Source organism: Thunnus thynnus, chromosome 11 (genome assembly GCF_963924715.1).
Source record: "Thunnus thynnus chromosome 11, fThuThy2.1, whole genome shotgun sequence".
In the NCBI taxonomy this organism is placed as follows: domain Eukaryota; kingdom Metazoa; phylum Chordata; class Actinopteri; order Scombriformes; family Scombridae; genus Thunnus; species Thunnus thynnus.
This window is the reverse complement of record NC_089527.1, coordinates 31,675,430-31,688,513: the sequence shown is the minus strand read 5'-3', so window position 1 is coordinate 31,688,513 and position 13,084 is coordinate 31,675,430. Positions and strand designations below refer to the sequence as shown.

At 39.2% G+C, this 13,084-nt stretch overlaps 1 protein-coding gene across 1 annotated transcript in view; it reads right to left on the bottom strand.

The window, feature by feature from the left end:
• The window catches only part of klf7b (Kruppel like factor 7b), a 75,835-nt gene that overhangs the window by 36,131 nt on the left and 26,620 nt on the right, over nt 1-13,084 (bottom strand). The window lies entirely within an intron of this gene.

Here is a 13,084-nt window from a genome sequence, read left to right as displayed (position 1 = left end):
AAAACAATGAAAATAGGGTGTAAACATGAGTGGGTTTGTAGTCCCACATGATGAAAAATACAATTTTGACCAATTAAATAGTGACAGAACGTCAATAGTGATGGATTACCCATCTTAAACAAGTTTCAACTCTATTTGTGTTTGATTGTATATGTCGTGTAGAAGGTGGAAAATGAGTATAAAACCCTATAGCCTGCTTTAGAAATTGGTCACCTGTAATTTAAACTATGGTCCTTTAAACAAGCATGATAAACCTGTGAACATGACCAGCCTCTATTAACGGCATCTACAACGTAAAGTGATTAAATCACACAACATTCTGCACATCTGACATTTTGACAATCTGACATTTTGATTCATATAGCTGCATGGCAGTTACATTTATCTAGCTCTCCTGACTGAGCACGACAGGTTCCTGATGTTCAGTATGCAGAGTCAGTGTCCCCTCACACTGCTGTATAAAGCCTCCTTGTGAGGATATCACCTCTTCAAGTCTAATCCCTTTTTGCTCCTGTCTCTCTTTATCTGTGTGTGCATTACTGTGTTTATTTCCCCTCCACATTATACAGCTTTTGGCTCCAAATGATGTTTTTCTTTTCGCTTTCTCCTACAAATAGGTCCTAATTAAAGTGCTTTGGCTTCCATAAACTGCTCTTTGAAGCTCTACCTCTTGATGGATCTCGCTCTCTCCACACAGTGGGCTCTGATGGCTAATTAGCCACTCAAAAGAAAAGGCAAAAAGAGGCTCTTTATTCAGCTAATTTGCTAATGCTGATGTGTGTGTTTGTAAGAGTGAGAAGAGCATAATGACTTCTAACTGATGTGTGTGAATATGTAATGCCTCATGCTCGGGAGTGTGTACAATATCAAACGGGTGCCATTGGCAGCGAGCTGCTTCCTTTATGTCTGAGCAAGCATCAGCGCTGCAGAGTGAATGTGTGTTTGGTGCTTTGTTAGAGACTGAAGTGCAGTTTGTGTGAAGATGCTGGAGCTGTTTGAGTTTCTGCGGCAGTGTCTCTAGAGTCACAACAACTACTTACACATCCTGCGTTATAATTTAAATAGCACAAAACCAGATGCTTTAACACTCATCTGAAGTACATGAAGTTGTACTTAAACTATTTTATCCTTTTTCATGTGTTGCTGGACTCACCAAATCACGTTTAGCACTCATTTAAAGTCTCTAAACTCTCAAGATTGTAGAGACTTTCAAAATCCTCATGTTTTTATGCTAAGCACAGAATACACTATTTGGATACCAGAACCTTGCAAAAATGTGATACTTGAGCCATGTTATTCCTAAACTATGGGCATTAATCTGCTGCTAACAGCCTTCACTCTTCTGTCTACCTGGCTGCAGGGATTTACTCCCATTCAGCCACAAGCGCATTAGTGAGGTTCAACACTGATGTTGGGTGATAAGGTCTGGCTCACAGTCTGTGTCCCAGTTCATCCCAAAGGTGTTGGATGGGGTTGAGGTCTCCATAATTGCAAGTAATGGGTGCAGTCCAAACCATTAAAAACAGCCCCAGACCAAGAGTCCACAAGCTTTTGGCCATTTAGTGTAGCACAGGCTTACTTATGGACAGCTGCCATTTTGGAGTCACCAGTTTCCTCATGCCTGCACTGCAGTGGTCCCAGAGCCAGCTGCAGTAACGAGCCACAGTCACTCTGCTGGATAGCGACCATCTCAACCTGCTTCTGCTTCCAACATTGCTGCTGCTGCTGCTGCAATCCCAGTAAAACTACTCTGATCATCACAGTGCTTTGATGTGGTTATGATGGTTGTTTCACTGCATATATCTATGTTTCTCCAATGTCTCACTGAGGTACAATTCTATATATCCCAACCATTGTTTTTCTTTATGTAAAAGATTTGCACAATAAAGCAGCAGGCAGCACTAAAATTGTGAAGTGAAACTAAAGCTACAGAGGCCACATTCTTACTTTGTAGAGAAAAATAGCTTTAAAGATAACCTGCAGCAGCTCATCTCATATCATCAATCATCAGCTGCCTTTATGGTTCAAGGTGTTGAAATCAGAGAAAAATCAGCTGCTATGTTGGAGTTACAGAGCAACAGAATGAAGCAGAGTTGAGGGCACTGGAGGCTAACAAACTGCAGGCTAACAGTCTTTGATGGATCAGTGTTTTCATCTCTAACAGGACTGTACAGCAACTCTCACTGCTGATGTTCATGTGCCAAGAAAATCCTGAAGTAGCAGATACTAATGTGTCTATGTTTCAGCTTTCCATGTATTTTTTTTTTTATAACCCAACAGTGAACTTTGCCACAGGAGACTGCTGTTCATTTCCCGTTTCGAAGTGTGAGTTTCACATTACTAACTGCGAGACACATTATCACAAAGTTGAACCATTTTAGCCCAAACCATGATCTTTCTCTGACCCTGACCAAGTGGTTTTTGTGCCTAAACCTAACCAGACATCATAAAACATCATTTTTTTTTTTTTTACCAGCGATTTGTAACAGTTTTAGAAATCACAAATGATGCTGATTACCGTCGACAGGAGCATCAGATTAAACTATGTGTCACTCTGGAGTGCACATGCTCAAATTTTCTGGTTTAATTTGGAGAACTTGTTACTATGAAAACACCTGATAAATTACAAATGCTATTTGAAGAAGGGCTTACTTAGCTCTGTTCTCATAATACGTGGATTTTTTTTTATTAATTAACAATGACTGCAGTCTTTTACACACTTACTTTAGTTGCCACTGTTGTATTTTGTATGAATAACAAGCTGAAAAACATCATGCACATATTTCTGATAAGCTGACAAAAAAACATTATCCATGCATCTTTACTCTTTCTCTAAAATGTATTACAGCTAATGCAAAAAGTTGCAAATGATCATATTCCATAACTTGGCCGGTAACTTAGCTTTTATTGAGTACTAACAGACAGTCAAATCCAGAACATGTTAGCTTTGCCATTCAAACACACACAAACACCAACAATCAATCTGTTTGGTACTGCAGCGGTCACACAGAGAGCCAACACAACGCTGCTACAGTAACACTGTGTTTGTGTGAACACCTGTGTGTGCTGTCAGGGTGGTCAGCTACCTTCTCACTCTGCCTTAATTGAAAAAGCAGTGCGACAAACGGGGAAGAGAGTCCTGTGGGTTCTGATTTGAAAAGCAGGAGGAGGCTTCAATAAAAAGAGGTTAATGGAGACGAGACCTGTTGGAAGAAGGAAGGAACATCACTGGAATCCCTCCGACTTTGATCTGAGAGAAGGCTGATCTGTAAAAACTCAACACGGCTCAGCCTGGTGCTGCGACAAATGAATATCTTCATCAATAATTCATCTACCAGTCGTTTTTTTTCAATTCACTAATTGATCATTTACTTTGTCAAATGTCAAAAATATTGAAAGACACGATCATAAGTCCAGAGGGGATATCTACAAATAGCTCCAGTCCAAAACCTGCTTTCATTAAATGAATATTGTATGAATAAAGTATCATTTTTGTAATGGCAACACAATTTATTTTATTTTCTGTGAAGATTTGGATTTGCACATGCAAACTAGTAGTTAAAAGCAAGTAAAATCAGTGCTCTTAGTGTTAAAAGAAGAGAGCCAGTAAGAGAGAGAGCAGTTTAACAGTTGAGAGCCAATTAGAAAGCAGTGAGCTCAAGAGACAAGGGACAAAGACAGATAATTAGCCAATGAGAGTGAGAGTACAGGAGTGAGTCAGTGCATGAAGAGAGGAGGCTCTGAGTTTTCATCACTCATGTTGAAGCTCTCTCTCTCTCTCTCTCTCTCTCATACACACACACACACACACACACACACACACACACACACACGCACGCACAGTCACCTCCGACCTCCAGCCTCAGCCAATGAAATTTTAATCAACAGCCTCTGATGGAGGAGAGCACTCAGACTCTCCTGCTGTGTAACTGCTCTCTCTCCCTCTTTCCATCTTCTCTCTATTTTCTCTATTTTTTTCAGGCCTTTGAGCAGCCTCCCTCCTCCTCCTCGTCCTCCTCCTCCTCCTCCTCCCCCTCACCTCTATAAACACCCCCACCCTCCTCTTCTTTCCCGTCATCGCACACATTTCACTTCCTTATTCCTTATTCACAAAGCACAGGTCGCCTGCTTCTCTTTCCCCCTTCTCCTCTTCATACTCCTCACCAGTTTCTCCTCCTTTATTTCCTTCCTCTTGCCTCGTCTTCCTCGTTCTTACTCAAACAGCTGGAGAATCTCATCATTTCCGAAATTGGTTAACTAAAGAAACAATTTTATTGCCTGGGAGAAAATTAAAACTAGCAAATTTTTCATTACTAATCTGAAAAAAAGTCCACCTGATACATAATATAATTGACCCTGATTTACAGTAATTACATAGGCCCACTCTGGCTGCATGTTAAGTGACTAATCACAATCAAAGGAAATGAAAGTGAATTAATAAAATTAGCTGCATGACTGTTGCTACAGTCTGCAGGCTGTTAATTTAGTTGTCCAATTTAAGGATGGGAAATATGGTTGAAATCAGTATTATAAAATGTGATATTGATATTTTGTATATGTGCTTGATGTTCAGCACAATGAACTGCAGAGGTGTGGACTCAAGTAACATGACTTTGACTAGAGACAGATTTGAGTCATGCATCTGATGACTTTGTATATCACTTGCCAAAATAAAAAAGACTCAACACTGACTTTAACACTAATGACTTGCGACTTCACTGACCTTCTGCTTTTGAATTGGAATGACTTGCTATCCTCCCCAAGCCCAAAGATGAAAAATGATCTCATTAAAAAGCAGACAGACAACAGATCTCAGATTACATTCTTGATATTAAGACAAAAAGGGGACGGCAAGAAAGAAGCATTAAAGTTCATTTAAAAGTATTAAATGGCCTTTAAATGCAATTAAAGAACATTTATTATTTTTGTAGTATTTCTGTGCTATAGTGACTCTTAGTCTTAATTGGCATAAAAGCACATGATTCAGGACTTGAAATTTGCTTCTGATTATTCACACATGTAATAAAAAAAACAACAAAACTTTAAAAATCCATTTTGTATTTATTTCTTTTAACCACTATTCACTTTAAATTACCGACTTCTAGATCAGAATTTTGTAAAACAATAACACATCATGTTCGCACAGCATCATCTACCAGCCAATAAATCCTAACATTGAAGATTTGTCCAGCTAAAATAACTGGTGAGTCTTTTCAGCTGCAGCAGAGCAAACAACAAATCAAATGTTGATGTTGGGGATGGATGCATCTGTAGAGGCATGAATGGAGTTTGTCTGTGAGATGAATAAATATGTTTCAGTCTTCAGATAACGTGGCTGTGTGGATTTTTACCCTTTATCCTCTGCCTCCCTTTCTCCTCCCCAGACAAAACTGTCACAACAGAGACATTAGCCAGAGCACACTCACTCACCCTCCCACACACACACACACACACACACACACACACACACACACACACACACACACACACAAAGCTCTAAAAGGCGAGGCAGGTACAGCCTTTTAATTTAAAGAATAATTTAAAACTGCTTAACCAGGCTTATGGCCATTTTTTCTGTGTCTGTCTCCCTGGCTGTGTGTGTGTGTGTGTGTGTGTGTGTGTGTGTGTGTGTGTATGCATGTGTGTGTGTGTGTGCATGTGTGTGTGTGTGTCGAGCTATTTCATTAATTGGCTGAAATGGAGGGATTGAAATCTGTGGCAGAATCATCTGTTCCTCTGTCTGCTGTGCTTTCTGTTAATGAAGCCGCTCTCTCTCTCTCTCTCTGTATCTCTCTCTGTCTGTCTGCAGGTCATCTGTCATGTCCGACCGGATGGCGACGTCCTCCACCATGAGGCATTTGTCCAGGCTGGAAAAATGATGGGCTTGCTGTCCACAGATCACGTCACATCCAGACGGCGCATACACACACACACACGCAGACAACCTTTAAGTCAGATTGTACATTCTCGGGTGTTTTTATTAACACTGTAGTGCCTCTTTAATATCACTTGACATTTGTATTTTTTTTTTTTTTTACCATTTCCTGTAATTTCTATCTAAAAAACAAAGAGTGCAGTGTCTACAAAAGCACTGAAGGCTTGGAGTCTTATTTTTACAATGTAAAAAAATGTTGCTATTTTGCTGTTACTGGAAGAATCTGCTGCAAGGCTTTGTGTATCTCACATGTCCAAACATATTTTTCCAGTTATTTTCCTCTGTTTCCATCACGGCTGTGTATCAATTCTCAGTATTTGAACATGAACAAAAGCAGAACATTTTAACCTTCATGAAGGTAGGATTTCACGTAGGGCTGCTGTGTTAGACTGCATTATACTAACACTCTCGCACAAATATTGCATTTGAAACATTTTCTTTATTTTGTTAAACTAATAATTTAAAGTCGGTGTAAAGGAGAGATTTCTTTTGAAACACATTATATATGTTGTGGAGTTAGAGTGCTAAATGGCCACAATGAAGGATTTCTCAGCATAGATGTGAAATTAACATGGTAGACGTGACGTTAAGAGCACTGAACTCCATTGAAAAAAAACAACAATTTAACATAACAACGATTGGTGATGGATCACTTTTTACCTAGTCATTTAAGTTACATTTATACTGAAACAAGTCCACATTTACCAACAAAAATGGTGCCAAATTAAACAGTGGCTCCTAACGTTACTTTATTTTTAAAATATCATTATGTTGCTTGCCTATTTAAAATTGTGTATTCTTATAAGGGAGTTTGGTACAAGTGTTAACTCAGTGGGGCTGTGCTTTCAGAGTTTTCAGTGGACACACCGCCAGCATTTCAGAGCAGAGAATTTTTTTTTTCTTACAATAACGTATGTATTATTCTTATTTTTTTTACCCATCTTCTCTTTTTTTTCTTTGCCCAAGTATCTGCTGCTGATGTTTCTCTTATTGTTCAAACACTGTTATTGTAATAAAACATGTTATCGTGTTGAAATAGTTATATGTGATATAATTAGAGCCCCCATTAACTTCACTCTAATTTATATTCTTCAGTATTCTGCTTCACTGACTCTAGATCCCCACAGGGATCATTTAAGCTTTTTCTTATCTAATTTGAGAATAAAGCATTTGAATCTTGTCCATGTTTCCCTTCCCTCTGATGTAAATAAGCTTTTTATCAGCGAGTGTGTATCTGAGATCCTTGAAGCACTGAGTGCTTTTCTCTCCCGAGTGCTTTTGTTCACTTCCATTCACACCACAGTTTGAGAGCCACAGACTATAAGTGAATGTTAAACACTTGACTTCGGGAAAACCATTGACTCTAAAACTTAAAACAAGAGTCCTAAATGTGAGAGGTAAAGAGACACTTCTGCCAAGTGGTTTGATAAAAGCTTCATGCAATCTGGTTGATTTTCTGATGGAGGACAAAGAAAGATGACAGATGATAACAATCAGCTAAAGTGAAACACGCATCCTTTTGTAATTCACAAACTCACTCATTCATAAGAAAGGATAGGTTCACAGTGTCTTAAAACAACAGTCAGGTGTCCATATGAACAGTGAAAGAGGTTTTCCTTGTTGTAATCATTCCTCCTGTTCATACTGGATATTAAAAGATCCTTCAAATGTGCTTTCAATGGAAGTGATGGAGGCCAAAATCCACAGTGTGTCCACACAGTCATTTAAAAGTTGATGTGAAGCTTATATGAGGCTTCAGCAGTCTGAGTTAGTCATATCAAGTGGATATCTGACACATTTATAGTCTTTTTAGCATCAAATTTCCTCTTTGTGTTTCCTCTGACAGTGTTTCCCTGTTGAGCTGCGGTGGAAGTATAGCAACAAAAAGAGGAACTTTGACACTAAAAAGACTGTAACGTTGAAAGATATCTTGATTTGATTTGACTCATTTGGACGCTGAAGCTTCATATTAGCTTCAGATAAACAGATAAAATTTTTGCACAGAAGGAGGACTGTGGATTTTACATTGTAAGTGCATTATGAAGGGATCTTCTAATGGCCAGTATGAACAGGAGGAATGATTACAACAAGAAAGACATGTTTCAATGTTCATTTGGACTCCTGACTGTGACTGGTGAGGAAATTAGCCAGCTAAATGGCCAGATATTTTTCTCAGGAATTGGTCCAGACTAAACTAAAGCTAAAACGAAAGTGAATAAGAAGTGGGTTTAGATTCATCAGGTGAACACAAACACAACTTCACATGAATTCTAATGTTGCTGTGTGGCTGCTAGATGTGCAAGTAGGCAGCAGATTGCTTGTTAGCCATGTTAGCTGTTAGCTGTAACACGTTAGTTGTAACAATGAAGAACTAATGACAATTAGTTAAGTTAAAAGTTAGAAGTTAAATGGGTATCTGCACCTGTGCAGGCAGATCAAATTTGAACCTCTCCTCATGTCTGACAAAGGATAAAACAATTACTTTGTTAACATTCAACAACTACAGCTCCCATGAGGCCTAGTTGTGGCTAAAAGTGATGCATTGAATACTAACAAAATAACCAATTTAAGAAGACTCCAGCTCTGCCACATTGTTTGCAGTGGGGCACTGTCATGTTAATTTGACGAACTGGAAGTTAAAACGAACACATTAAATACTCCAAGCTCGACAACTTGAACTTCACGCTGGCGTCTGTATTGTGATTCACAACTGCAGGGTTTGTCGAGCCATTAGGGCTACACACTGAAATGCTGCTCTAAACACTGAACCACTTCATTCAGCCATTTTATCTCTGAATGCATCATGGGAAAGAGAGAAGACCGACTGTACTACCTGCTTCATCTTTCGCAAACTAAAAATATCCTCCACTGACTCTGTCTGCCGCAACAACTCTCTGAGGGAAACTACAGTAACGCAACAAGAGAGAGTGGAGAGGTGGAGTGTTTCTGAGTGTTTCTGTGAAACAGAGAGCAGAATATGTATGACTTACACAATGCGACTGTGTGAGAAAGGTGTACACACAAGTATGTCTCGTTTTGTTGTGTTTTAAATGAGATTTAATGAATATCTGGGTCTGCTTTCATGGTTTATCATGGCTGATACAGGCAAAGCAGCAGTATATTATCATTCTCCTTCTGCATGTAAGATCTCATGCTTTGGGGATTTTTGTCAAATTGAACATTTATACATGAGAACTGTCTTCAATGAATCAAGACTGTACAGTGGTTCTGTTTGCCTACAGGTTCATGGCTGAATGTAAAGAGCAGCTGTAAATCCCATCAGTGAATGAATGGATGGATGGATGGATAGATAGATAGGTAAGGCCAACTTTAGTACTAAACAGACCAAGAAAACAAACAACACACAAGATGCCTGTATCCAACACCCCCCCCCAAAAAACCCAAAAAACACCTCAGATCCAAATGTCAAAACACATCTAACATCACATTTCACTCACAGGCATCTCCAAGGACTCTAAGAGCTCTGGAAAGCCATCACACATGTATTTTTTGCTGAGTGTACCAGAGTGCTTATATACAAAAGTATAAACCCTTGAAAATAGCAGAACCAGCCGTATTGTAATGCTGTTACACGAAAGACCATAAAATAAGGGGCTAGTTGCACTTATAAAAGCTTGATTCCCAACTGAAATTCATTCATTTCAATTGAATCGTGTCATCAGTAGATTTGCTTCAGGGTGAGCTTTTGTGTGAATTTATCTTTTGTGAACTCTGCCAGATAAATTTGTGCTGTTTAACATTTGCAAACTGTCATGGCAGCTCTGACTTTTGAGGGAACAGAAAACTGGCAGAGAGCTATTGTATTAGTTGTGTCTCACTGTCCAATTTTATACAACCCTGCTCTGCCAGAGTGTAAACTGCTCCACAAACGATACATGTTTTGCAGCCAATCATAAAACACCAGTGGATAGCACAGATATGTTCCCCAACTAACTGTCACGTTAGCAAATGAGTGCACAAGTCACTACTTTACTGAGCTTCTGGCACCACCTTTTTCCCAAGAGTGTGCAAATAGATTTTGCTGTAACACTTTCTGGTATGACCAAGCAATAAATCAAGGCCATGGCAACAAAGCTTTAACAGAAACCATGGCAACCTAGATTGAGTCTTTTCAGACACCGCATGAACACTTTGTGACCATAAAATTTCATGTCAACAAGAAAACATCATTTTCTCCTCGGTATCGTGTTAAGATTAAAGCAGTCAGCTTTGTCTCTGCAGGTCTGATCATTGTCACTTGATGTAAGACCCTCAAGGGCAGAGTCATCTGGACATTTTTGAAGATAAAAGGACATTGGGCCACACCTTCAGTCAGCTGTGTAAAAGGTAATAAAGAAGGTGATAAGACGGTTCCACAGGGAGCTACTGCTTTGTGAAAAATAATGTCAAACTTTATTATTCAGTCTGAAATACTGAGGTCTGAAGGATTCCCAGGTGACTATTTGAACTGATATTAGTCTTTTGCTGAAAATGTCCAGTCAGTCATCATATGAAAGATAAGATGATGTTTGATTGACAGAACATTTATTGTCTGGTTGTTCAGTCTGTCTACATGCCGGTCACAATCTCACAATCACAAGTAGCAGCTCAGAACAATATTGACAAAAACAGGCGTAACCCTGTCTAAAGCGAATAAACTCATATTACACACACATGTACACGCACACACACACACACACACACATACACAGACACACACACACTAAACTCCCCTATCAGACCTCTCTCCTCTCTCTCCCTTCCTAATTGACCATGAAAGTACCCCATAAATCGAGTTACTGCTTTGTGCCTGTCTAGTCATATAAAAGTGCTTTAATGGTTTTGCTAGGAGCTCTGTTGGGAACATTAGGCAGAACTCTCCACATTCATTAGCCCATTAGCCTGTTTCAATATTGACACTGTCTCATTTGTCCCCTCCCCTGTCTGTCAGGGCCGAGACACACTGGGACCAGGTCTGAAATCTGCCCTCTGGCTCTGCTTTGGTCCGGATCAATCAGCGCTGTTCCACTGTTTTCTAACAGGTTTGACAATGGTGCTTTGGGAAATGTCTTGACGTGAGGCCGAGTACCGGAGAGGCACAAAATGGAAAACGGTCGTCTATTATTTTGGCAGTCCATGCTACTTTGTGCAACTGAGTTAAGTATATAAATAATAATTATTGTACAAAAGCTTTTGTATTTGTAAGACTTTAATGCCTAATATCTAACAAATGTCATAGAGATCCATCCATCCTGCCACACAGACAGACAGAATGATAGATGGATAAGAAAGATGGATAGATAAAAAACGTCATAGAAATCCATTCAGAATTTGAGGAAATTTATAAACAAGTAACGTTCTCGGTGCAGGAAACAATCAAACATTGTGGTTGTGGTGATCCTAAATTAAAAATGACCTGCAGTCAGAACTGACATTGACAGATTTGTGTTTCTAACAATCAAAACATGTCAAGTATGTCAGTAAATTTTGGGGAAATCTGTAGTATTTTCATTTGATAGAATGCTGCAGCCATAAAACTATGGCCTGTTGCGTCTATTAAATATAAATGTAACATCATTTCATTGAAATGTTGATTACACAGATACACAACATGGGCTTCTTGTGTCTCCTTGAATGAAGCTGTTTCACCTAATGTTCAGCGAGCACCGGACTTCCTGAAGGGGCTGTTAGCTGAGCTGCTGCTAACCTTTTTCCAGTTTACTTCTCTGATAACTTAAGATCCAGACGTCCAATGACTAAAATCCTTCATCCAGTTAAAAGATACAGTTAAAAATGACCAAAATGTATAATGAAAATGTGGCTTAAAACTGAATAAAAGTCCATTTATAACAGTTTCTGTCGAACAACCACAACACCAATGTATTATCTTGTATGTGTGGAAGTTACTCTTTGGTAGACGCACGAACAAAACGCTGCCGTATGCATCTTGTGCACTATACTCTTTGGTAGAGGAGGTATGACGCCATTGACAGGCGACCAAATGAAATGGTCCATTACTTTTATTAAAATTACAGACTTCTCTAGCTTTGAAAATCGTTGGAAACATTTGAGATAATGTAAGTACACAACTCAACAAAATATATAACATAGGTTTAGTTGTTTTAAGACATTATAAAGCGGAATAGTTACATATCATAGCTTTAACAGCACATTAATACTTACACAGTATGGTGTGGAGAAATGTCACTTGTAGCAACTAAAGGTGAACTTTTTGAGAAAAGTCATGGTTTGATAGGTTAAATCCACAGATAAATATTTCTTAATAGTTCAGCAAATGTCATACATTTGCTTTATGAAATCTCTATAAATATCAAAAGTCAGAGCTGAAAGAATAAAGCTGCTGTCGCTTGAATCAGTGTAGCCGTCTTTCTGTTAATTACTCATTTCCTTTAATGCACATATGTGTGGTAATAATATTTTTGATGGAAATGATCATCATTATAGTACATATGTGCATCAAACAAACACATCTCCAAAACATCAACGCAGAGACAATATAGCTGTGTCCTACAGAGATCATTTCTATATCTAGCAGCCTTATTGAACAACACTGCACTGAACCCAATGAACCCACTGAAGTAGAACATTATGTTAATGCAGAGATATGAAACTGCATTCCTGCCAACTAGCCAGAGAGGAGATAGTGTGGATGCGAATGTACGCACACACACACACACACACACACACACATATACAGTCTTCACACCTTGTATCTTCCATCCAAATCCACAGGGGGCTTCTGGCTTTATTTAGGTGTATGAAAGGCATACCGCGGTGTGTGCATGGCAGCTGGTCCAATCATGATAAGTATGCAAATTTACATTTGATTACTTTTATACTTGTGCTTTGTGGAGTGAGGTGAGTTTTACTTCAGTATCAGCTGCTGTCAGCAGGTAGCAGCACTGCTTTGAATCCTGCGCTGGAAAATGCTGATATTACTACAGCATTTTCTACAGTGTGTGACAATATGACAACCCATCTGTAACTGTATGTGTGTGTGTGTGTGTGTGCGTGTGTGTGTGTGTGGAGAGGAGGAGAAGCCTGTTTAAGGTCAGTCAAGCTGTGTTGAGTGTGGCCTTTAGCAACCCGCCCCCCTGTGGAGCATCCTGGAGGGCGGCCTGCGTTGCG